We start from the raw sequence: 24491 nt of genomic DNA on the forward strand, positions 1-24491 counted from the left end.
AAAATAATAATTTTATATTTGAAAATAATAATTTGTATTCATCAAGACGTGAATCACCTGGCAAATTCCTTCTCATCTTGTAGCTTTGGTTTCATTGGAAGAATCGATAAAAAAAATTGCACATACAATAGCAGTTGACTCACTAGCTCCTCTGACCGCTTCTGGATAAGGAAAGCACAGGCTACATCCCTCCAAATGGTAAGAGGAAGATCATCGATTGATTAACCCTCTATGACCATTTTCGATTCTATTTTTAAAGGGATTCTCAAATTCAAGCTCAAGCACCCCCTTATTTATTCCCCTTTGGTATATCGTATCACTTATTGCAATATCCTTTCTCGGTCGGAGCCTGTGTCGACTGCTCTCTCTTCTGGGTCGATGACCCTGTTTAGTTTTCCATTACTCTTCCTTTATTTTCTTCAATTTGCTTTTCTAATCGGTTTTAATCTCGTTTGTCTGGATATTGGGTACACTAAATTTATGGATGCTTTATAAAAAAAAAGTAAACTAAAAAAACATAGAGACAGAATAGTTCATGCACGGCCTGTCACATTGCTATTCCCGGCCTAAAACAAATGGGCTTAGGGGTAAAGGCCCATTATTTATTGCATTTTTAGACAATCTGAAATCAATATTTATCCGACCTGTATCCGATCCTATTATCCAAAATTTGTATGGGATATTCGATTCAAATAATCAGAAAAAATAAATAGGATTGAAAATCTAAAAATTCAAATTATCCGATCTATTATTCGTATCGAATATTTTTACACACCCCTAATGTCTGCATCTACACTCAAACCAACCACTCATCATCATCATTTCAAACATTACTTAATATTACTTTTTGCATCCCAAACATTTTTATATGATTTCTCTTCCTGCATTTGTAGTCATACTATTATTGCTTTCCAAATGGTTCCCATTCTATAATAATAATTTTTACATTTTCATCCAATAAAAAATAATATTTTGATATCCAAGTTGAAGATTGTTTTAAAAAATTAAAAAATTAGCTGATCATATTCCCATATGTAATGGGGTAAGGGGAGGTAGGATAGTACGCTGCCCCCAACACCAGGTTGAGAGCAGCTTCCGTGGGAGACCTCTGACAGTCAAAATTATGAATTGTCCACCGTAAGACTCGATCCCAATACCTGATTGTTTTAAAACTTTTTTTAAATTCACATGTTAACCTTTCAGTTTTCATAAAGATAAAGAAAATCCTTTTGCTTTTTTTTTTGATAGAAAAGAATGTTTGAAAGGGTGAGGCGGGCTTTGCTTTATCCTTAAATAATAGTAATAATTTTATATTTAAATATTTAAATTTATTATATTATTATAGACAATAATTTTATAAATAAAATTTTACTGCTGCTGCTAGTGTTTTCATAGTGTACTGTTTTCGTCTTTGATAAGATCTATCGACGTGAAGTTTCAAATAAATTTGTGAATAAAATTTGTTGACTTAAAAACATAAAATGTTAATTCAGATTTACATAAATGTTTATATATCCGGAGTGGATCCAATTCATTTATGAAGGGATAAAGCTGAAAAATTCGGACGCCCCACCACATTTATTATCGCTCGTGAAGGAGGACAGACAGTCCCTCGTGAGATCGAGTCCTAAACCAATTGCAAACGCACATTTTGGGAAAAATAAGAATTAAACAAGTGATTTAGAGTTTGCCAAACCCAATACTGCTGCTACTACAACCACCACCACACCCTTCGCTTTTAGATTTAATTTCTCTTATCTTTTCTTTTCTTCTCTTCTCTTTCGGGTTGGGGGGGGGTGATGGGGGAGCACAAGAGTACCAGCAATAACCGATGGAACTGGGAGGTCAGTGGCTTCGAGCCACGGCGTTCTTCGCCCTCCTCACCGGAGGAGTTACCTAGGGCCAGTGTTGCGCCGTTGATGCGACGGTACTCGATCTCCGCCGCAGCGTCTTCGGTTGTGTCGCCATATTCTTCCGAGTTTTCTAAGCAGGCTTTGGCTTCTAAGGTGCTGCGATTGAAGGATAAACTTAAGGTAACGGTGAAAATCGGCTTCGAATTGTGAGATATTCGTGTAATTACTTTCTTCAAGTTGCTTTAGTATCTCAATGTGATTTTAGCTAAGCTCCACTTTTACTAATTAACAGGCAGTATTTAAGCAATTTATTTTGATCTATCAACTTTAAGAAGTAAAACTAGGATATGCTTTTTTATGTCATTTTCTGGAAGATTAGGCTCTCAAAACAGTATAAAGTTTTAACGGCGAATTATATTTCAGATTCTGATGAACCACAACTTAGTCATCAGCTTTTAGTGTTAGATTTTGATAAAGTGGACGAGAATGTAAATTGCTGTTTATGTGGAAAACTCAGTCAGTTGAGACTTGAGTATGTTCAATAATGGTAACATTATTGTTACACAAGCTTCGGGTCCTGCTTGATGATCCGAGCTGAGTTGGCTTGAACTGTTGTAAGATTGTGCATTGTGTCAAATGTCAATTAATAATCCTGTTTTTGAGATATTTTAATGGACTTTGATGCTGTTCCATGCCCAATCTATATGGTGGTTTACTGATAGTTCTGTGTAAAACTTGTAATATTGAATGAATTTTGACATAATATATGTGCTGATCTAGAGGGACAACAACATGATTCATTACCAAACAAATGAAATAGCTTGCTGACAATTCAAAAGTTGATTAGTCTAATAAGTAATAACTAATATTGATATCTACTTATAGGTCTGACTTATTTTTATTTGGAAGCCATTAAGGGATCTGGATTCTGGTTTTCTAATGTGCTTTTTTTTTTACTCTATTAATAAATAAACTTCAATGTTTTGTGCAAGTTGTGTTGTCTCTCCTTGATCTGAAAAGATAGCTCATGGATTAGGTGATTGCTAGGGGTTGCAGTTGGTCATGAAATTTGAATAAAGCTTTGGCCCTTTTCATATGCATTCAAGCTTCATAAAAGAACTTTTTTTTTTAGAAATTTTGAACTTCTCTGGTTGTTTCTGATGTCTAAAATAATGATTGGTAATACATGGTGTTTTCAGTGTGAGAAGCACTTTTGGGGCCAAAGAAAAAAATATTTTAGGCCACAGTGTGCTTTAATATGTAGTGTTTTGGTATGCATTCTGGATTTTTTCATTGTAGTGTCTTGTGTTTGATTCAGTTTTCCCTTTGTACATTAATTTGGCAGCTTGCAAAAGAAGACTACTTGGAGTTGAGACAAGATGTTAGTGATCTGCAGGAATATTCAAATGCTAAACTTGATCGAGTTACACGTTACCTAGGTGTTCTTGCAGAGAAAACTAGTAAGCTAGGTAAGATCCTAGGTTTAGTGGCAGTTTGATTGGGTTACATTTATGAATTCCTTATACTTAAGCTATTTTAGTGCTTGGTTTACATGTCTAATGGTGTACCCCAAAGGTGTTACTTTGGAGTTTGGTCTATTTTCACTCTACAGATAACCACCTTGTAATTTTTAGAAGTAACTGTGTTAACCTGCCCTTGCCTGTGTTTCTGTGCTCGTGAGAGGAATTGAGATAAATTTTTAAGAAAATAGTTAAAGGTGCATTATGTTGATCCCTTGTCCAAAAAGAAAAAAAGGAGATGAAGATATGCTTTTAAAAGAAGCACTAAGGAAAAAATGAGGATTGCAAAAGAAATGAGTTGTTTGGTTAAAAACAGTAAAAGTAAAAAAAAGGCATTTTCAATATTTCCTGCTTGCATATTGCAGGAGTTGCGTCACCCTTGTTTTAATACCTTGTGTGAGTTTCTTGCTAAAGCATGGGAATATAGTCACTAGGGGAGTTAGAATCTGATAGTGTAATAAATGGTTGGCAATATGAATAAGATAATAAACGAAAGCATAATTAGGGTCCTCAGTTTGTCCTCAGTTTATGCATTTGATGTTAAACGGTGTAGGTTTGTTTTGTTAGGTTTTTCCTCTATTTTTTAGTTTGATAGGATCATTTAAGGATTTGTATTATGTTCGATAATAAAATGAAAAAGAGGGTAAAAGCAAAGTGAAAAGCATTTCTATATCTTAAAAATATAAATTATGCAACTTGATAAAGTAGCTGTATACTCCAAAAGGTTATACTGTTTCCCCTTACTGTTTTTAAGATTCTGTTGTTGCTGGGTTCTATTACTTCTATTGATGGTCATAAACTGTCTCTAAATATAAATGGCAGATCAATTTGCCCTGGAAAGTGAGGCTAGAATATCTCCGTTGGTCCATGAGAAGAAAAGGCTGTTTAATGACTTATTGACAGCCAATGGTACTCTTCAACTTTGTGCTTTCTGAATAATTTCTCCTTCCATTCCTTCAGATTTTTTGAATTTACCAGCATATATTATTTCTATCTGTTTTTCATGTTTATACTGAGTTATATAGCTATGATAGTATTTTTCTTTGAGAAACAATATTATTTTTTCAGGAAACATAAAGTTATTTTGTCGGACAAGGCCACTTTTTGAAGATGAAGGTCCTTCAATTGTTGAATTCCCTGATGAGTGTACTATTCATATAAATACTGGTGATGATACGATCGCCAACCCCAAAAAAGATTTTGAATTTGACAGAGTTTATGGGCCTCATGTTGGACAAGGTTAGTACTATCTTTTTTATTAATTTAAGAAGAAGGAATTGACCGGAATTTCTGAATCTAATTATATTTTTTTGTTGCTGGTAGTGTTTGACCATGTTGGTTAAGACAAGTATATAATGACCTACATTTCTCTGCAGCTGAGCTGTTCAGTGATGTTCAACCATTTGTGCAATCAGCATTGGACGGATATAATGTTTCCATATTTGCTTACGGCCAAACTCGGTCAGGAAAGACACACACCATGGTTGTTTCCCTCTATTTTTCTCTCTTTATATGTCTGTTGTGTGTGCATATGCTCTTGCACTATGTCTATTTATCTATCCATAAAATTAAAACTAGAATCACTATGTGTTTCTTTCGGATAGATTGGGCACTTACCATCTTATTAAATTAATATATATCTTTCATATCATGCTTGATACATTAGTTTGATGGTCAAAATGTTCATGTTTTCCAGTACTCGTGCTCACTTTCTCCATAGAGCATCTTGTATCACTAGTTGTGTTTTTTTAGGCTTCTCAAATATATCGGTTGCTTCTACTTCTTTGAAATTTTCTTATGTCAAGAGTTTGCTGCATTTGGCTTGTCTGTCTGTAATCTGTATAATTAGAATCAGCACTTCAGACGGGTTGATGATTAATCATTATTTATATGATAGCCTCTTCAACTCATTTTCCCCCCTTTTGTTGCTATTAGAGAAGCATCTTAATGGGAATTTTATGTCAATTCATGGCCTTTCATATACTAATATTGACCCGTGTTTTGGCTTTGGTTATCTCAGGAAGGATCCAACCACGATCGTGGCCTATATGCTCGTTGTTTTGAGGAGCTTTTTGATTTAGCCAACTCAGATTTAACTTCAACTTCTAAATTCAATTTCTCTGTCACAGCCTTTGATCTCTATAATGAACAGGTTTCTTAACTGTTCTCACTGTATTCTCACATTTTATTAGTTGTCTCAATATCTAATTTTTGGTTTTGATTGTTATACTTTCATTTCAATGTGGTAATGCGGAAGTGTACTATTGATGACCCCTTAAATGTCCATAGATAAGGGATTTGCTCTCAGAGTCAGGGAGTACTTTACCAAAGATACGGTTGAAGTTACCAGAACCTTCTGTAGAAATTGTGCAGGAAAAAGTTGATAACCCAATGGACTTCCCTAAAGTCCTGAAATCAGCATTTCAAATCCGGCAAAGTGACACATCAAAGTTCAATGTTTCTCACTTGTAAGGCTTAAGTCCTGTACTTTCTACCCCTCTTTTATTATTAAATGCATGGCATGCTATTAAATAAAGTTAAATATAAGAAAATTGTATTTGTTGCTTGTTTCTGAGCTACCTAATCCTCAACAAGTAATACTTAAATATGTTTATTTTATGTTCATTTAACTTGCAATATCTAATTATTTGCACAAGATGTCTAATTCAGGCAATACATTTTATGTCAGACTTATAATTTGAGTTTTCAGATTGATTAGTTGTATGTCAATATTTTGGTTGAAATACTGAAAATACAGTTTGACGATTCTATTTGCTTCTCAATTTACATTCGCCTTTTATGGTTTTCGTACTGTGCGTCATTCTGTATTTTATTTGGGGGATTTCTTTTGTTCCTTTTTTCAGGATCATCACAGTGCACATATATTATAACAATCTGATAAGTGGAGAAAACTCATACAGCAAGCTTTCTCTTATTGACTTGGCTGGAAGTGACGGTCAAATTTTAGAAGAAGATAGCGGGGAGCGTGTGACAGACTTGCTTCATGTCATGAAATCACTTTCAGCGTATGTCATCTTTACAATTAATTTTCTTTTATTGTTATAATATTTTCTGCTTGCTTAACAAGCACAGAAAACTGAATATGTTGAAGTTACCTCGGTGATCTGCTACCTTGTATTTCAGAAGCTCCTGAACCTAGACAGTATACGAAATGAATTCACACTAATTACTACTGACATCTTTATCCTGAAAAAAAGATAACCAGCTTTTCCCCCTCTATGCCCTCAGTTGACATAATCCTTATCTTAACGAAGGGTGTTGTTCGCTTAGAAATAGTTGGCCTTTTACTTTTGTTTATGATTTTTTTAACAATATGTAACAGAAATGAAGATAGAATAACTGCTTAGGGATGTCAAAAGTGGTTGTATACACCCCCTTTTCTTTTAATTATAAAGGCTTTCTTTATCTTTCATGTGGACTTGTGGCACCTGTGCTCAAGTTGAGTGTACTTATTACTATATAAATATATAATTATGTTATCTATCTTAGGTTCAGGCTTGACCATCCATATTTTGATTTCACTCTTTCCATTTTGCTCAGTTGTTGTATCTTGTGTTACATGTGTAGGTTGGGAGATGTTTTGTCTTCTTTGACCTCAAAGAAGGATGATATTCCTTATGAAAATTCAATGCTTACTAATATACTTGCAGACTCGCTAGGTATCCTTCTGCTGCTTATTATCATGTGAAATTTATTGAAACTGAGTACTTGTTATAGAATTGAAGAACTGGATTGCATGTAATTCTTTTTTCTTTAACTTTATTTTTCATGTATAGTTGGTTTCATTGGTTTTTTATTAGTTGAAGTGTAATATCTAATTTTGTTTCTTGCATGTTAATGGCAAAAAAAGGTGAAATTTAAAAGATATGAATTACAGGAAGGTATTGCTAATGGATAGATATTCTCAGTAATATGGACAAAAATATATAGTAATCTTCCCCAGCTTTCAAATATAATACAAGATATGCAGTTATTTACAAGAGCTGCATGTTTGACTTTTATATCATATGATAGTTATTGATTAAGTTCATCAGCATACTTCCAGAGTCATCGGCTTTTTTCATTTTAAACCTACTGTAACATTTAGTGTATGGCTTTTCAAAATAACTTTCCATCATTATACCATTGCAAACTTTATTATAAGATTTTAATGCTATAGATTCTGTTTCATGTTTTTTTGTGCCCCCCTCCACAACCAAAAGAAGCATTTTTCATATAATTGATGTGTTAACACTTACTTTTTCTTGTTCATAATAAAGTCTGGGTTGCTGACAAACTTATCAGCTGCTAAACGTTTATCAAATTTATGAAAATGAAAATCTAGGAAGTGGTCTAGAATAATTTAGTGGTCTTATTGACGCAACTATCCTGCATCGTATGCCCTGCCTTATTTTTTATTTTTCTCCTGAAAATTTTGATATGTTACTGTGTCTTTTGTAATGTCCGAAGCTTTTATTTGTGCCTATAACTTATTTAACTTTCTTAAAGCTTTTATTTGTGCCAATATTCTTCTTTCTGCAGGGGGAAACTCAAAAAGTTTAATGTTTGTTAACATCTGTCCAAATGCTGCAAATCTGTCTGAGACATTATCATCTCTCAATTTTGCTGCACGAGCTCGAAATTCTGTACTAAGCCTTGGAAACAGGGATACTATTAAGAAATGGAGAGATGTTGTAAGTCACTGATATTGATTTCTGAATTCACTGATAGATTTTAACTTCACACTAGTGTTTGTATTCTTGTTTAAAAAACTGGTATCCTGCTACAAGAATAAAGAAGTCAGTAAATTTATTTGAAGGAAATTTTTTTATCTACTAACAGTGATTATGCATGTTTAAAGGTCTGGAAACTGTAGTGCTGATTTTAAAGTCAGAAGCAACTTTAGGGGACTGAGATAAAAGACTAATAAACCTAGTAGTAGTGCAACACAATTTGAAGCCTAGAATTGACTTGGTGTCAAATTGGTTTTTATTTATTTTTCCTCCTTTTCTCAGAAATAAAAAAATAATAATTTCTTGCTGTAGTCCATAAGAAATGTAACTGGTATGTGCAATCTGTGTTTACCAATTCTTTTGGTGGTAGTACATTGAATTGTTGATGAAAGCATATTTATTGGAATGTGATCTTTATATCTTGCAATTATTCTTTTAGGCAAATGATGCACGTAAGGAGCTCTATGAGAAGGAAAAGGAAATTCAAGATCTCAAACAAGAGGTTTTGGGACTAAGACAAGCACTTAAAGGGGCAAATGATCAGTGTGTCCTACTATTCAATGAAGTTCAGAAGGCTTGGAAAGCTTCTTTTACTCTGCATTCAGACCTAAAGGTTTTGTAATTTCTTTGTTTAGTTTTCTGCTATTTTGCTGTGGGTTAAACCTTACCTAACTGGTTGACATGTTTTGGACGTTTACTGGCTGGATCTTGGTTTTTGCTAACCATAATTTACATCCCTATTGCCATTTCTGCTTTTTGTGGTGACACCAATCGCCCTTTCTCCTTTCCTCTTGTCATTGGACTTTCAACCATCTGATGTTCCTTTCTGTTTAAGTCATCATGTGACTTTTCTTATTGTCATTTCTTACTATCGCCATTACAGAATGGTTTAACATTTTATGAGAATGACAGAATGGTTTAGATGGTATGGATTCTTGGTTCTTCAATGTCTAGCCACATACAAATCAGAAATTCTTTTGGGTTTATGGGCATTTTGTAAGGTTCAAGGAATCAAAGTAGGTGTTCCATCCATCTTTTTTTCCTTATAAGGAGTATGGGCAATTGAAATATTGCCTTATAGGCTCTGCATTTAGGTTTCGTTTCATGCACAACATTTTCATGCTATCAGATTTCTCTCAGATTTGGCATGCATCTTTTTGAAATATAAATTAGTATTCCATTATGCAGTCTGAGAATGCTATGCTTGCGGACAAGCATAAGATAGAGAAGGAGCAGAATGCGCAGCTCAGAAATCAAGTAGCTCAATTGCTACAGTCAGAACAAGACCAAAAGTTGCAAATGCAGCAATATGATTCAACGATTCAAACATTGCAGGTTGGCTATAGATCAAGACTCATGACTTAACATATGTGTTTGTCTTTTTTATGTTTGTAGGTATCCATCATATGCTTCTAGTGAAAAAAAGAAAAAAAATGATAAAGATGAATTTGGTTTAAATTTATCGTGATGAAATGCACACATCTGAAGTTCTGTTTTCCATATCAAGAGATTTCATGTCTATATGGTTGATTGCTTAGTAAGCTGACCATTAATGATGTAGGCAAAACTTAGAAGTCTTGAATCGCAACTCAATGAAGCTAAATCCTTCAGCTCAGAAAAGGGGTCTGGAGTTTCAACAATATCAAAATCAGTAGCAGATGACATGGATTCTTCAGCAGTGATTAAGAAACTTGAGGAAGAGCTCAAGAAACGTGATGCTCTTATTGAGGTTTGCTTTACTTGGCAATTAAAATCTTCAATTTTTGTTGTTCTTTTTTATATTTATTTAATGACGAGGTATTATTGCTAGAGGATATATGTTACATCATAATTTACAATCATAATATGTTTAATTTTAGGTGTCGATCTTATCATTTTGTTGCATATTTAAGTTACAATGTCAGAAGTTGTTGCTTGTTTTTAAATCTAGAAACAACAAATATCGTGTAGTAAATTGTTGTACTCCTTTTACCCACTTGATCATTCTACCATATAAGATCGTTTAATTATGAAAATTATCATATTTTATTACGGATCGTAATTACCCTAATTTAATGTACCTTGTCTTTTGTAATTGTGCTGCAATCTTGTAATATTTATTGGGGTGTAAACAATGAATGTGTGAGATTTCAAGAGAAAAAAGAAAAGTGTAGAAAATATATTTATTGGTGAAGAAAAGTTTTATTCACCGTTCCTTTTAATAGAAACAGTACATAAGCTATATATGAGAGAGGTGTTAGAGTCCTAGTTAAGTTAAGAGTCCTAGCTAAGTTAACTTTATCCTTATCTACAAAATAGGCTAGAGTAAGACGTAAACTTAAACTAGAACACTAATATTTACAAGATAATCCCGAACTTTATTTAGAGACGTTACATAATTTACACTCCCCTCAAGCTAGAGAGTTATTATAAAGACCCAGCTTAGATGTGATCTCGTTGAAAATAACCCTTGGAAGTGCCTTTGTTAGGATGTCTGCTAGTTGATTTTTGGAAGAGACATAACTTAGCCTTACTGTGCCACCATTCACCTTATTAGAAATAAAATGTCTGTCGATCTCCACATGTTTCGTTCTGTCGTGGTGAATTGGATTCTTAGCAATGCTTATGGTCGACTTGTTGTCACTTTGTAGTTCAAAATAATTGCTATGGCATACCTTCAACTTGGATGTGTTATCGTCGAAAGTAACCCTTGTAAGTGCCTTGGTTAGGATGTCTACTAGTTGATTTTTGGAAGAGACATAACTTAGTCTTACTGTGCCACCATTCACCTTCTTGAAAATAAAATTGTTGGTGGGGTTGAAGCTTCACTTAACTAAGAGCAGAATTTTTGGAGTGAACGTGGAGGACGAGGTTCTAGATGCTTGGGCAAAGGAAATTGGATGTTCTAAGGGTGCTTTTCCTTCGGAGTATCTCGGGTTACCGTTGGGGGCCAAGAGGAACTCTTTTGCTTTATGGGAACTTGTTGTGCAGAAATTTTACAGTGCATTATCTAGTTGGAAGGCTAAATCCCTATCGTTGGCGGGAATGGTTGTTTTGGTGAAATCAGTTTTGTGCTCTCTCCCCATTTACTTCTCTATTTTTCGGATACCAATAAGTGTTTTCAACAAGCTAAACTCGATCATGGCAGCTTTTTTTATGGGGAAGCTCGGCAGGAAAAAATAACATTCATTGGTTGAATTGGAAGTTGGTGTGTAAGCCAAAGAAATTGGGAGGTTTAGGGATTTCAAATTTGCTGATTTTGAACAGGGCTTTATTGGGGAAATGGGTTTGGAAATTTGCTTCGAAGAAGAGATCATGGTGGAAGATAGTGATGTGCAGTGTGAATAATTTGAACCCGAATTCTATGATGATTGGGAACAATTGCTCAGCCAGAGCTTCTTGGATATGGAAAGGTGTGGTTAATAATTTCTATTCTTCTGACGATTTTGGGGATTGCTTAAGAATTAACATGTGTTTAAGAGCTGGTAATGGGGAATCAGTGTAGTTTTGGAATGATATATGGCTGGGTATGGTTTCTCTGAAGGAGATGTTTCCGAGACTTTTTGCTTTATCAAAAACTAAAATGGAAAAGGTGGCAGAATTCAGGTTGCACAGTATATCCGGTTGGGTTTGGGATATACAATTGAGAAGGAATTTCGTGGATTGGGAGGTTGAGCAATGGTTGCAGTTTATTTCCTTGTTAAACACCTCATCTCCTTCATTACTCGAGGAAGATTGTTGGATATGGCTAGGTAATGGAGAGGGCTGTTTCTCAGCTAAATCCTGCATCACAAAATTTTTCGATAAAGAGGGCATTAATGGAGAAGAGGGTTTTTGGGACAGGCACGTTTGGACAGGGGTTGCACCTCCTCGTGTAGAAGCTTTTGTTTGGCAAGTTGCACATCAAAGAGTAGCAGCTAAAGAGGAGCTGTTGAAGAGAGGTGTCGTTGGGATTGATCATCCTTTATGTCCGATTTGTGGGAAGTGTGAGGAGTCAATTTCACATCTGTTTCTTCATTGTGAGGTGGTTTGGTTTCTATGGTCCAGATTTTTAAGGGACTGGAGCGTTTCATTTATGGTTCCTAAGAATATGACGGATTTTTTGATTTTGTGGGATGATTTAGTTCCGAGATCTAATATTTGGAAATTCATTCCAAGGGCGGTTCTGTGGTCAGTTTGGAAATGCAGAAATGAGATTGTTTTTCAAAAAAATGTGGATTCTGCTATGCTGTTCTTTCTTGCTAGTTATAGAACTGCTACTTGGTTCGGGGTGATTTTTAAGGATGTTTATATTCCTTTCGATTCCCTAGTTGGGGATCTAAAACTGGCAGATTCGAATGGTAATAAAAAAAGGGTGTTCTACTCCTTCTAAGTGGGTACCTCCTCTACAAGGCTTCCTTAAACTCAATGTTGATGGAGCAATGGAAAAGGGTTGGGACAAAGGTGGAATAGGTGGTTTGATTAGAGATGACAGTGGTTTGTTACTGGGTTCATTCTCAGAAAATATTGGAGGTGGTCCTCCAATTCTTGCAGAATTAATGGCGATCAAAAGAGGTTTGACTCTCATCGAAGAAGTAGGTTTCTCTCCAAGTTGGAAGATTATTTTGGAAGCAGACTCCACCATAGCTCTGAAGTGGATTAAACATCTTGACCTCTGTACCCCACTATATCAGAACTTGGTTAGAGGTTTAGCGTCTAAGGTGGAAGGACAGGGCATCATTTCAAGACATATATTGAGAGTCGCCAATTGGGAAGCGAATGAGTTAGCAAAGGCTGGTATTGGTTGATCAGTAGTATTCTTTTGAGGTTTTTGTGTTCTTGTGTTTGTCCAGTTTTTTAGGTCCTGGTCTTACTGCTGCAGGTCGTTCTATGTTTTTAAGTTTTATGTCAAGCTATCTATGACTACGAATTGGTTGTACGTTATGTTTCAAGGTAATAAAATTCAGAGGTGCTCTTGTCCTCCTTCTGATGTCCTTCATGTTACTGATATAACATGAAGGATATGAAGGGGGTTTTAATGAGGCCTAACTTCTATAAAAAAAAAAAATCGAAAATAAAATGTTTGTCGATCTTCACATGTTTCTTGCTGTCATGATGAACTGGATTCTTAACAGTGCATATGGTTGACTTGTTGTCACTTTGAAGTTCAAAATAATTGCTATGACACACCTCCAACTCAACTAAAAGCCTTTGTAACCAAGTTGGCTAATTTCTCCAAACGAATGAACAGTAACCCGTAGTCGATCTTTTGTCCGTTAGTTCTCCAGCCTAGATAGAATATGAAAAAATCTTTATCGTTCTATCATCATGTTTTCTTAAACTTAACCCATGTCCCAGTATCATTTTCAAATACCTCAAAATTTGATATATAGCTTCTAGATGTTCTTCTCTAGGATCATTCATGTACTGGCTCACAATGCTGACAGAGAAAGCTATGTATGGCCTAGTTAGTGATAGGTAAATGAGCTTACCAACCAACCTTTGATGTTGCTCTTTATTTACGAGACTACCTTCCTTACTGAACTTCAAATTTGTTTCCATAGGAGTTTTCGCAGGTTTACAACCAGTCATTCCAGTCTCAAAAAGCAAGTTTAAAATATACTTTGATTGATAGCAATACCCACTCTTGATCTCGCCGCTTCCATGCCCAAGAAATATCGTAAAGTCCCCAAATCCTTAGTTTCAAACTCTCTCGCTAGTAATGCCTTCAATCTCTCTATCTCCACCAAGTCATCCCCTATGATGATGATATCATCAACGTAGACAATTAAGATTGTCTTTTACTTGTTTGGCGCAGTCTTTACAAATAAGGTATGACCAGATTGACACTGCTTGTAGCCGTCTTACAAGAGTACCTTAGTGAACCTGTCAAACCATGCCCTAGGAGATTGTTTTAGTACATATAAAGACTTCAATAGTTTGCATACTTGTTGGTTTCCTGTTGTTATTTGTACTCTCGATGGAACTTACATATATACCTCTTCTTTGAGATTACCATTTAGGAACACATTCTTGACATCTAGTTTATGAAGCACTCAATCCTCATTCACTGCTAAGGGTGTTGAGTTTTGCAACCGGAGAAAAAGTCTCTTGATAGTCCACACCATAAGTCTAAGTGAAATCTTTTGTTACAAGTCTAGCTACCATCCGCTTTGTACTTTACGGTAAAGACCTATTTGCAACCAATTGGTTTCTTGTCTTAGGAAGATCGACAATAATCTGGGTTTTGTTGCTTTCAAGTACCGAAAGTTCTTCCACCACCACCTTACACTCGGGACTTTTTAATGCTTCCTCCACTGAGTCTGGAATGCGAATGTCGTCTACCTTAGCTATAAAATTCTTAAAGCCAGACATTAGTTTACCATAAGCCAGAAACTTATTAATAGGGTGATTTGTACACCATTGTACTCCCTTTCTTTGCACAATTGGTAACTCACTACTCTTTAGTATCAACCAAGACTTCCAACTCACTAGGCATATTTCGATCCCTTTCTTCACTATCCAAGGGATTCAAACCTAGTTCAGGTTCTTGGCAATACATAGGTTGTGTAGACGATTGATATGTGTTTTGGTCTTCATTTGTACACAAGAAGCTTTTAAGTTTGGATGATGAGCGGTGAAACAGGTGGGCTTGGTGTTCTAGGGGAAGTTTCCAGGTTCATGGTTTGATTTTCAAGATTCTATGTTTCGGTGGTGTCAAGGCTTGGTTGCTGAATGTCGATAGTGTCAGATGGAAACAAAGTGACTGGCAGTTCAGTAGTAACTGAGAAAGGCTAAACTTCAAACTCACTCACACGTTCCCCATGGGTTTTAGACTTAGAGGAAAAGGGTTTATGTTCAAGAAAGGTAACATCCATAGAAGAAAAACCTTCTTAGTTTGAGGACCCCTTTCGATGAGAAGAGTACCCAATAAAGACACGCCGAATCGCTCAAGGATCGAGTTTAGACTTAGAGATGGTATGGTCGTGAACAAAAATAGTGCAACCAAAGACTTGAAGAGTAACACAACTAGTCAAAGGTTTAAAATTGGGGAAAAACTGAGTAATGACATCCCTAGGACATTGGAATTGAAGAACCTTGCTAGGCATACAGTTAATGAGATACGTAGCAGTTAAGAGAGCCTCACCCCAAAGATACTGAGGAACATTGGTAGAAAAAGAAGTGACTTGGTAACCTCAAGAAGATAACGATTTTTACGCTCAGTGTCCCCATTTTTTGAGGTGAATTGACACAAGAAGTGATATGCACAATCCTTTTTTCCTGAGAGAAAGACCCCAACGAGTGAGAAAAATATTCACTACCTTTATCATATTTAAAAATCCAAATAGAACTTTGAAATTGTGTTTCAACCATTTTTTGGAATCGTTTAAAGATATCACCAGCCTTAGATTTATGGCACATAAGAAAAGTTCATCTAGTACGGGAATGATCATCAATTAAGGAAATAAACCAACAAACCCCATTTAAGCTTTTAACACGAGAGGGACCCCAAATGTCATTGTGTTTTATGGTAAAATGTTTTATGGTAAAATGTTTGGATGAGTGATATAGAGAAGGATGATATGTACTTCGGGTTTGTTTGGCAAGGTGACAAATATCACAAGAAAAAGATGAAGTATGTTTATGAATGAATAGCTTCGGAGACAACTTTTCTAGATAGGAAAAACTAGGATGGCCTAACCTGAAATGCCATAAAAATATCTAGCCGAAACATCATTATGCAATGGAGAAACCAAAACAAAAGGATACAAAATACTAGAGTTGGCGTGGGTTTGAATGGGAGGAGAGGCGTCAAAAATGTAAAGGCCACCACGAAGCCTAGCACCCAATAACTTTCCTTGAGCTTGAATCCTGAAATTCAGAAATATCGGAGTTAAAACGAGTAGTGCAACATAAGTCAACAGATAATTTACTCACGGAAAGGAGAATTCAAGCCAGATTCGGAACATAAAGAACAGACTGTAAAATAATATGCGGGTATAGCTGAACAGTGCCACTGCCCGCAAATGTCGAAACCGAACCATCAGCAATCCGAACACTAGAAGAAAATACTGCTCTGTTAAAATTCTGAAATAGTTTGAAATCCCTGGTCATATGATCGTTAGCCCCGGAATCAACAATCCATGGAGTAAAAACAGATGAAGTCAATGGAGCTAAAGAGATGCTACCGTCACACACAACTTGCATGTTGTGGACGAAACAAACTACTGCCAGCAGCAGTGGTCATAACAGAATGGCCCTGGGAGTCACGCAGAGGTGGCTGTTTGGAAGTAGCAGGTAATCGGCTGGAATTGTGGGACAGAGGATGCAGCCTCAGATACAACCTTGGCAGAGGTTGGGAAGGCCATTGTGGCCGGAATAGAACTAGATAGGATCTAACCTAATTGATACGATATAGAAAATATATTTACTGGTGAAGAAGAGAAGTTTTATTCACTGTTACTTTTAAATAAGAGATGTGCTAGAGTCCTCGTTAAGTTAACTTTATCCTTATATACAAAATAGGCTAGAGTTAGATATAAACTAGAATACTAATGTTTACAAGATAATCCCAAACTTTATCTAGAGACGTTACCTAACTTACGAAAATGTATGTAGAACATGCTGAATTAGTTACTTCACTAAAAGGAGATAAAGGAGTTTCTGATTGCATGAGAATTAGTAAAGGTAGAAAGATCAATTAAGCTTAAATCCAGACAGTCCAGTCAAACGTGATGCCCCTTTAGATCATTGATAGGAAAGTATCTCATTCCTTCAAGAGCTGTCAGATGGTTGCTCTGGAAGTATATCTTTGAACTCCGGCTGCTAGCTTTTGAAAAGTGCATCGTTTTTTTTGTTCTTAAAATGTTTTTTAGTCACTTTAATTTTTTTTTATAAGAATTGAAGGCCTCATTAAAAAACCCTTCTTGATTAATGGAGCTTGATAGGGAGCTCCTTAATCAGTGGTTTTTAGTCACTTTAATGACAAGACTTGCTAACTATAGTGTCGTTCTTACTTGGATTTTATTGCAAGTACAGAGGTTGCATGAAGAAAATGAGAAATTATTTGATAGATTAACCGAAAAAGCATCTATGGTTGGGTCGACGCAGGTAATCTTTTTATTTTAATTTTCCATGTATTAAATCTGTATAATTGTAGTACTTAACTCTTTCTCAGATTAGAATCTATATTTAGCCTTGTTGTAACTTGTTTACTCTTGTTCCATTATTAGTTTTTTGTTATAGGCTTAAATGTTATTTTTGGTGTTTATGTTTGTAAAATATTTTAAGATTCTGGGCTAAACTACTGTTAAGTCAGGTGCCAAGCCCATTAACTAAAGAAACAGCAAATGCTCAGCATCGAGAATTCGGGAGGTGCTACTTCAGTTCATTTTTGCCGTACTTCAATCATTCTTGTTTCTAACTATCTTCATAGCTACTTGTTGAACTTCTTTATAATTGTGATTAAACAGGAACGACAACAAGGGACGGTCAATGGATGACCCTTTGCAGTTGGATATGGACAAGACTGATGGTGCAGGTGCTTTGGTTAAAGCAGGTTCAGATAAAGTTAAAACCACACCTGCTGGAGAATACCTTACTGCTGCACTGAATGACTTCGATCCTGACCAATATGATAGCATTGCTGCGATTTCAGATGGAGCAAACAAGCTTTTGATGCTGGTAAGCTTAATAACTTGTTTAATTGTTTGGTCTAAACTCTAAACGTCCAAGCTATGATTTAGCACCAAAAAGGTCTAAAATTATGTGTTCTCACTCTAAAAGGGATAAAGTGGTTTTGCAATGTTTCATCGTTATGGATGGGGTCCATAGGAACACAACTGATGACTGTTTTTCTTTTGCAATATTTTCTTTATTCAAGCTTCTTTGTTTGGGATTGAGGGTTTGTTGAACAAAAAAGTAATGTTAACTTGTCTGTATTTAGATTTTTTGGCAGAAAAGGTGCATTTCTGTAATTCTATATCTATTTAATGATCTTTTATCATTGGAAAATGCTGGATAGTCTTTTAGGAGTTCATAAAATTTGTATATTTTCTAAAGTCATGTATACTTTTTATCTTCAAACTCTTTTGCCTTTGAAAAGCTAGATTAATCCTATCTCAATCTTCCTATTGTTCAATGTTAGGACAAGTCACTTGAAATGGCCATCAATTTATGCAGATTGATTGTATCACTTGTTAAAAATTCTGCTATATATTTGGTACAATGGTGGCGATAATATGAAATTTGACAGTTGCATTTATCTACAATGTTACAGGTCCTAGCAGCTGTCATTAAAGCAGGTGCTTCTAGAGAGCATGAAATACTTGCTGAAATTAGAGATGCTGTTTTTGCTTTTATCCGGAAAATGGAACCAAAGAGAGTAATGGATACCATGCTTGTTCCCCGCGTTAGAATTTTATATATAAGGTCTTTGCTTGCTAGATCACCCGAGCTTCAGTCCATCAAGGTAACTATGTACTGGATGCTGGTTTTTTACTCTCAACAGTCTATATGTATATTCGTACCTTTATGCCGATGAATGCTAATTTCATTTTTCAATTTGTAGGTTTCCACAGTTGAGTGCTTTCTAGAAAGGCCTGATTCAGGACGTAATAGAAGTTCCAGTCGGAGTAGCAGTCCTGGACGATCTCCCGTGTGTTATGTTGATGAGAAGATCCAGGGCTTTAAAGTAAATATAAAGCCAGAAAAGAAATCAAAGTTGTCGTCAGTGGTTTCAAGAATCCGTGGACTTGATCAGGTATGTGTTATCATTAAGTGTTTGGTTTTTTTCTTTTACATGGGCTGGTAGAGAACCTAGCCCCTCCTTTCTGGAAGCTTCTTATTGTTAATTGTTCTCAGAAAAAAATTCAGTAGTCGCTATATGTGTCAAATCCTAGCGTATGAGAGGCATTCATCTCGTTTATATGTTTCTTCATGTGACATGGTAACTATCAAAGCTAAATGTTTCTTAAGCGAGTCTACAATTAAATGCACAGGATACTCCGAGACATCAGCAGGTTACTGGTGGAAAGCTAAGAGAAGTGCAAGAGGAGGCCAAAAGTTTTGCAGTTGGAAACAAAGCTCTTGCTGCTCTTTTTGTCCACACTCCTGCTGGTGAACTGCAGCGGCAAATTAGGTCCTGGCTTGCAGAAAATTTCGAGTTTCTTTCTATTACTGGGATGAAGCATCTGGGGGAACCACCGGTCAGTTAGAGCTTCTTTCAACTGCTATTATGGATGGTTGGATGGCTGGACTTGGTGCTGCACTCCCTCCTAATACTGATGCTCTTGGTCAGCTTTTATCGGAGTATGCAAAGCGAGTTTTTACTTCTCAATTGCAGCACTTGAAGGTATGCAATATACCTCAAGGATAACCCCTTTAGCGATCTTTCTGTAACTCATATTATAACTATTTAATATATACATGAGTATTCCAAGTCTTGGATAGATATTTGGTTTTGTTACTCAATCAAAAGATTGCCTTCTTTGTAGGAAAGTTGGGTTGATGGTGTTATATCCAAAATCTGAAATATCATAGTGATCACGTCGAAGCTTCAATACTTATCATGTGAAAAGAACCATATATGTTCCACTTCATTTTAGGTTCTAAAGGAATTAAGGTTGTTGCTGGTTCTATGCTTTTGTTGATTCTGGAAACCTTTTAAGTTTACGTGTCAGGTTCTTTGCTTTTGTTGCTTTGGGTGGAAGAATTGGGTGCAATGTTTAGCATGTAAGAATTATTGATGTTGTTCCAAGCAGGGTAAGCTAGTGAGACCTATATCCTTTTGCTTTCAGGCTTAAGTTAGCTGTAAGTCAAAAGGATAAGCCCTTTATGGGTGTAATCCTTCAGCTTTTTGAGTTCATGGAGGGAAAAGAGATTGTTTTATGGATTTTTTTTATCTACTATTATCTGATTCTTCAATCTAACATAATGAACTCTTAACAAGAAGTCAATATGCAGGACCTCACAAGTGCGTAAATCTCTAAGACTTACCATTTAACTTTTCATTTAACAAATAATGTTAAACAGTCGAGGGTGAACCTGCTATATCCATCTTTAACGACAAATAAAATATGTTTCATTGCATCGCAGGTTTTTGAGCCAGTTTTACAGAAAAACTAATAAAAATGACAACTATCGAATTTTAGATTTGCCAGAAATTTGTTTCTTCCTCTTTCAATATTGTGATGTCATTTGAAACTTTTAAATCGAAAAGATTCATTCGCTGAAGATAAATTTTCTTTATATCTATTCTACTTATGATGGTATTTTAGTTTTTTCTATTCATCATTTTTTTCTTAGTTTGTGTTTCTTGGAATTGCATATTGCTCTCTTTCCAGTTCCCGACTCTGGAATGGATGCAGTGCGCTACAATCATTTTCTAGGCAAAGTAGAAAGTTTTCATATTAATAGATAACTTGATAGTTATTAAACTTTAGGCACATTGAATTACAATAGAAAAAGCTCATCGTGCTTTACTAGTTGCCTATACAGGGTGCAACATGCCTTGTAAGTGTTTCTTGTATATTTTTAGGGATGCTTTATATATATAATGAATGATAAAACCATTTGTGTGATTCAGTAGACATTCCTAATGTTTTTTTTCCTGTTAGGATATTGCTGGTACCCTAGCAACAGAAGAGGCTGATAACGTGTCTCAAGTGGCAAAGTTGCGTTCAGCTCTTGAATCCGTTGATCACAAACGAAGAAAGGTAAACCACCCTGCCTTTTTTTTGGCTCCAAAGTACCTTATAATTATCTTGCCTGCATAGATTAGTTGTTTAATCCAAAGTTGATATTTTTGGTGTATTCATAGTGTGTACCAGTTCAATCATACTTTCTGGGGAAGCTTTAGTTTAATGCCATAACTATAGTCAAATTTATCTTTATTACAAAGAAATCTTGAGAGTCGTGACTGGTTAGCATATCTGTTGTGACTTCTTGACCAAGGGGCTGATTCTTTAGATGATCTTTTAGGTAGACCTTACTTGATTGCTTGTGTCGGAATGTCATCAACTCGTATATCTGCTGAATAAAAATACTGGTTCCCTGTGGACTAAAATTAGATTGCTTGATAGGTCAAGACAATGGATGATCAAATAAAAACTTGCTTCCGGATGATGATTTTTTGTTTTCTCTCTCTTCAAATATCACTTTCCCCTTTGCCTTACAGTCAATGATATTTTTCCTTTTATGGAAAGAGAAATTGCTTTCATGTTCAGTAAGAAGTCTGGTAGATGAATGATTCCTCTGTTTTGATCTCTTGTTCTGTATCATTTAAATTTAAAATTTGTCAGTTTCCATTGTTTAGTGTATTATATTATATGCTAGTTTTTATCCCTTTGATATATCTCCTCCGTGCTTAAGACATTATTGGTCTGAGCTGAATTTTGCATGAGGATATTATTAACTGAAATTTGCTAATGTTTTGTTTTTATCACAAGTTATATGCTGACAGATTAGAGAAATATTTGCTTTTGCTTAGATTTTGCAACAAATGAGAAATGATGCTGCATTGCTAACATTGGAGAATGGCAGTTCGCCCATTCAGTATCCCTCTACTGCAGCTGAAGATGCCCGTTTAGCATCTCTGATTTCTCTTGATAGCATATTGAAGCACGTCAAGGTTTTACCTCTTCTCAAACTTATCGTCTACTTGACGATTTACTGTAGAATTAAAAATATAAATAACATTACACATATGTTGAACAGGATATAACGAGGCAATCCTCTGTAAGTAGCATGGGTAGAAGTAAGAAGAAAGCAATTTTAGCATCTCTAGATGATCTGGGGGAACGAATGCCCTCTCTCCTTGACATTGATCATCCATGCGCTCAGAGGCAGATTGCCAACGCTCGACGCCTGGTTGAGGTATGAAATTTTCTTTTGTATTTTCAGAGCTGCAAAATTTATTCAATATATGCTTCCTTCTTAGGGATCAAAGGAATTATCCGGATTTGTTTACATAGCTTTCGGCTTTCCTATATGTTGATTTGGAGTTTGGGCAAATAGATATGCCTGTGCCATAGTTACCCCAAAATGGATAAAACATATGCCGTTGGTTTCCGGAAAGTTTGAAGTGTCCCATATAGGGGTGTTTATCGAGTGAGTCGATCGCGAGTTGGGTAATGCTCGACCCGTGCTCGTTAAAAAATTGTTGCTCGACTCGACTTGTTGCTCGTTAAGCTCGTTCAATTTTACTTGACTCATGCTCGTTAAGAAAATTTGTTGCTCGACTCGTTGCTCATTAACCTCATTACTCGTTAAACTCGATGTTCATTATTCATCTTGTTCATTAAGCTCACCGAAATTTTTACCTTATTTTCTTAACTATAGGTAAAATATACTAATATTATATAGAACTTAATATAAACATAAATTAAAAAATTTAACCAATTTTTTTTTCAAAAGAGTGTATGACAGTAATTTTAAAGTCTAAACTTTAAAGTAATAATCTACAAATACATTAAAATAATAAATAAGGTTTGATTTTTGAGTGCATGAAATATTTTTTTAAGATAACTACTAAAATATTATATAAAAAATTAACAAGCTGCTCGCGAACTTATCGAGTTGAGTTGGACTTTGCTTTACTCAACTCATTAAGGTCTCGAGTCGAGTTTTTACCAAGCTTTGATCGAGTTGAGTTCGAGCTGCTCAACTCATTAAGCACCCGTAGTCCCATATTAGCGTAGGTTATTCTGAGTGAGACATGTGATATGTGTATTTGGCTGCATAACGAGAACTCTTTGATCCTGAACTCTGGTAATAGGACTAGATACAAGATTGACAAAACAACGTGCACCAAGTAAACTATTGAGTGCTGTAGATGGAAAGATGATTTCTTACATGATTTTATCTGTCCTTTTGACAATTGACCGACTAAGTGCTGCACTACATCTGATATTTTGTTGTGCATGGCATTTTTGGTGCTTCAATTGTTTTTCTCACTTTCTATTTAATCATCCATGTGCTTCTGAAGTCGATCCGTGAAGAGGATGATGACCATGCTCAAAAGCCATCTACAGAATTGGGATCTGGTACTGAGACTGATGTTGCACAATGGAATGTCTTACAATTCAACACAGGCTCAACAACCCCATTTATCATCAAATGTGGAGCAAACTCGAATTCTGAACTGGTCATCAAGGCAGATGCAAAGGTTCAGGAGCCCAAGGGTGGTGAAATTGTGAGGGTTGTTCCAAGACCCTCTGTTTAGAAAATGAGCTTGGATGAAATTAAACAAGTATTCTCCGAACTTCCCGAGGCTCTTAGCTTACTTGCCCTAGCTAAGACCGCAGATGGTACTCGAGCTCGATATTCCAGATTGTATAGGACTTTGGCGATGAAGGTTCCATCGCTAAGGGATCTAGTTGGGGAGCTGGAAAAGGGGGGAGTATTGAAAGATGTGAAGTCTTGAAAGCAAAGGGTATGTTGTTTTATTTTGTGATGTCTTTGGTTGGGGGGTTCGTTTCTGTTTAGGAGGGCTTGGCATGTGTTTGGGTTGTATAGGACAATGGGGTGTTGTAAACCTGTGATTTAACGTGCTTTGTAGGGTGGTTTTAGGGAGTAATGGAAGTTTGGTGCGCGGAACCGTTGATGCCCATTGCATCACGTCTGCCACTGTTGCGGTTGATAATAGTGATTTTATGCAGGCATCATCAATCATTTGAGTACTCATATGTACATATGAGAGATAATCACTACACAGCAGAAAATTAATCACCCCCCCCCCCCCACACACACAACAACAAACAACCCAAAAGAAAAATGTAAACAACTGTGAGACTTCATAAAATTTCAGGTAAAGTATGCAAATAATTCCCTTTTTATTGAATCCTTTGATTATAAAAAATTGTAAAATAATTTTTTGATTTAAAACAACAATAAATTAATAATGTATTGATATATCAGTTAATAAAAATGATATAATAAATTTAATTTGACTTTTATAATTTGTTTTAGTTTGATTTTAATACTTAAATATTAATCATTAATATTAATTTAATTTAATACATATAAACTCATCATTTATCTGAAGAAACTAGAAACCATCCAGCCCAGAAATTCCCTTCTGGACTCGCTTCATGTTCAACGAGATCCTTAGATCACAGAACGACTAACAAGATATGATGAATATACTAAAATAAGACTGCAGATTTACCAGCCATATAGGATGCACCACTTTACTGCCTCTATTGTATTCCCAACGCTAAGAACATACAAGATCATATCAAGTGGATCCAAAGACATTTCTAAAGTCGCTTAGTCAGGCTCCAGAACTTTAGAAGTCAGACTTCCAGCAAACTGGCATGACAAACCTCACGATAACCCTGGCAAATCTACTAGCAGACGACATAAATCTCCTCTCTCTTCCCCACTTATCCAAGGCTGGAACATGACACTAAGGGTAGATAGTATAT

At 35.7% G+C, this 24491-nt stretch overlaps 1 pseudogene; it reads left to right on the top strand.

Moving 5' to 3' along the window:
- The first annotated feature begins 1745 nt into the window (after window positions 1-1745).
- LOC120202170 lies at window positions 1746-23816 on the top strand (annotated as a pseudogene).
- Window positions 23817-24491: the final 675 nt, after the last annotated feature.

Source organism: Hibiscus syriacus, unplaced genomic scaffold (assembly GCF_006381635.1).
Source record: "Hibiscus syriacus cultivar Baekdansim isolate YM2019G1 unplaced genomic scaffold, ASM638163v2 tig00008262_pilon, whole genome shotgun sequence".
NCBI lineage: Eukaryota > Viridiplantae > Streptophyta > Magnoliopsida > Malvales > Malvaceae > Hibiscus > Hibiscus syriacus.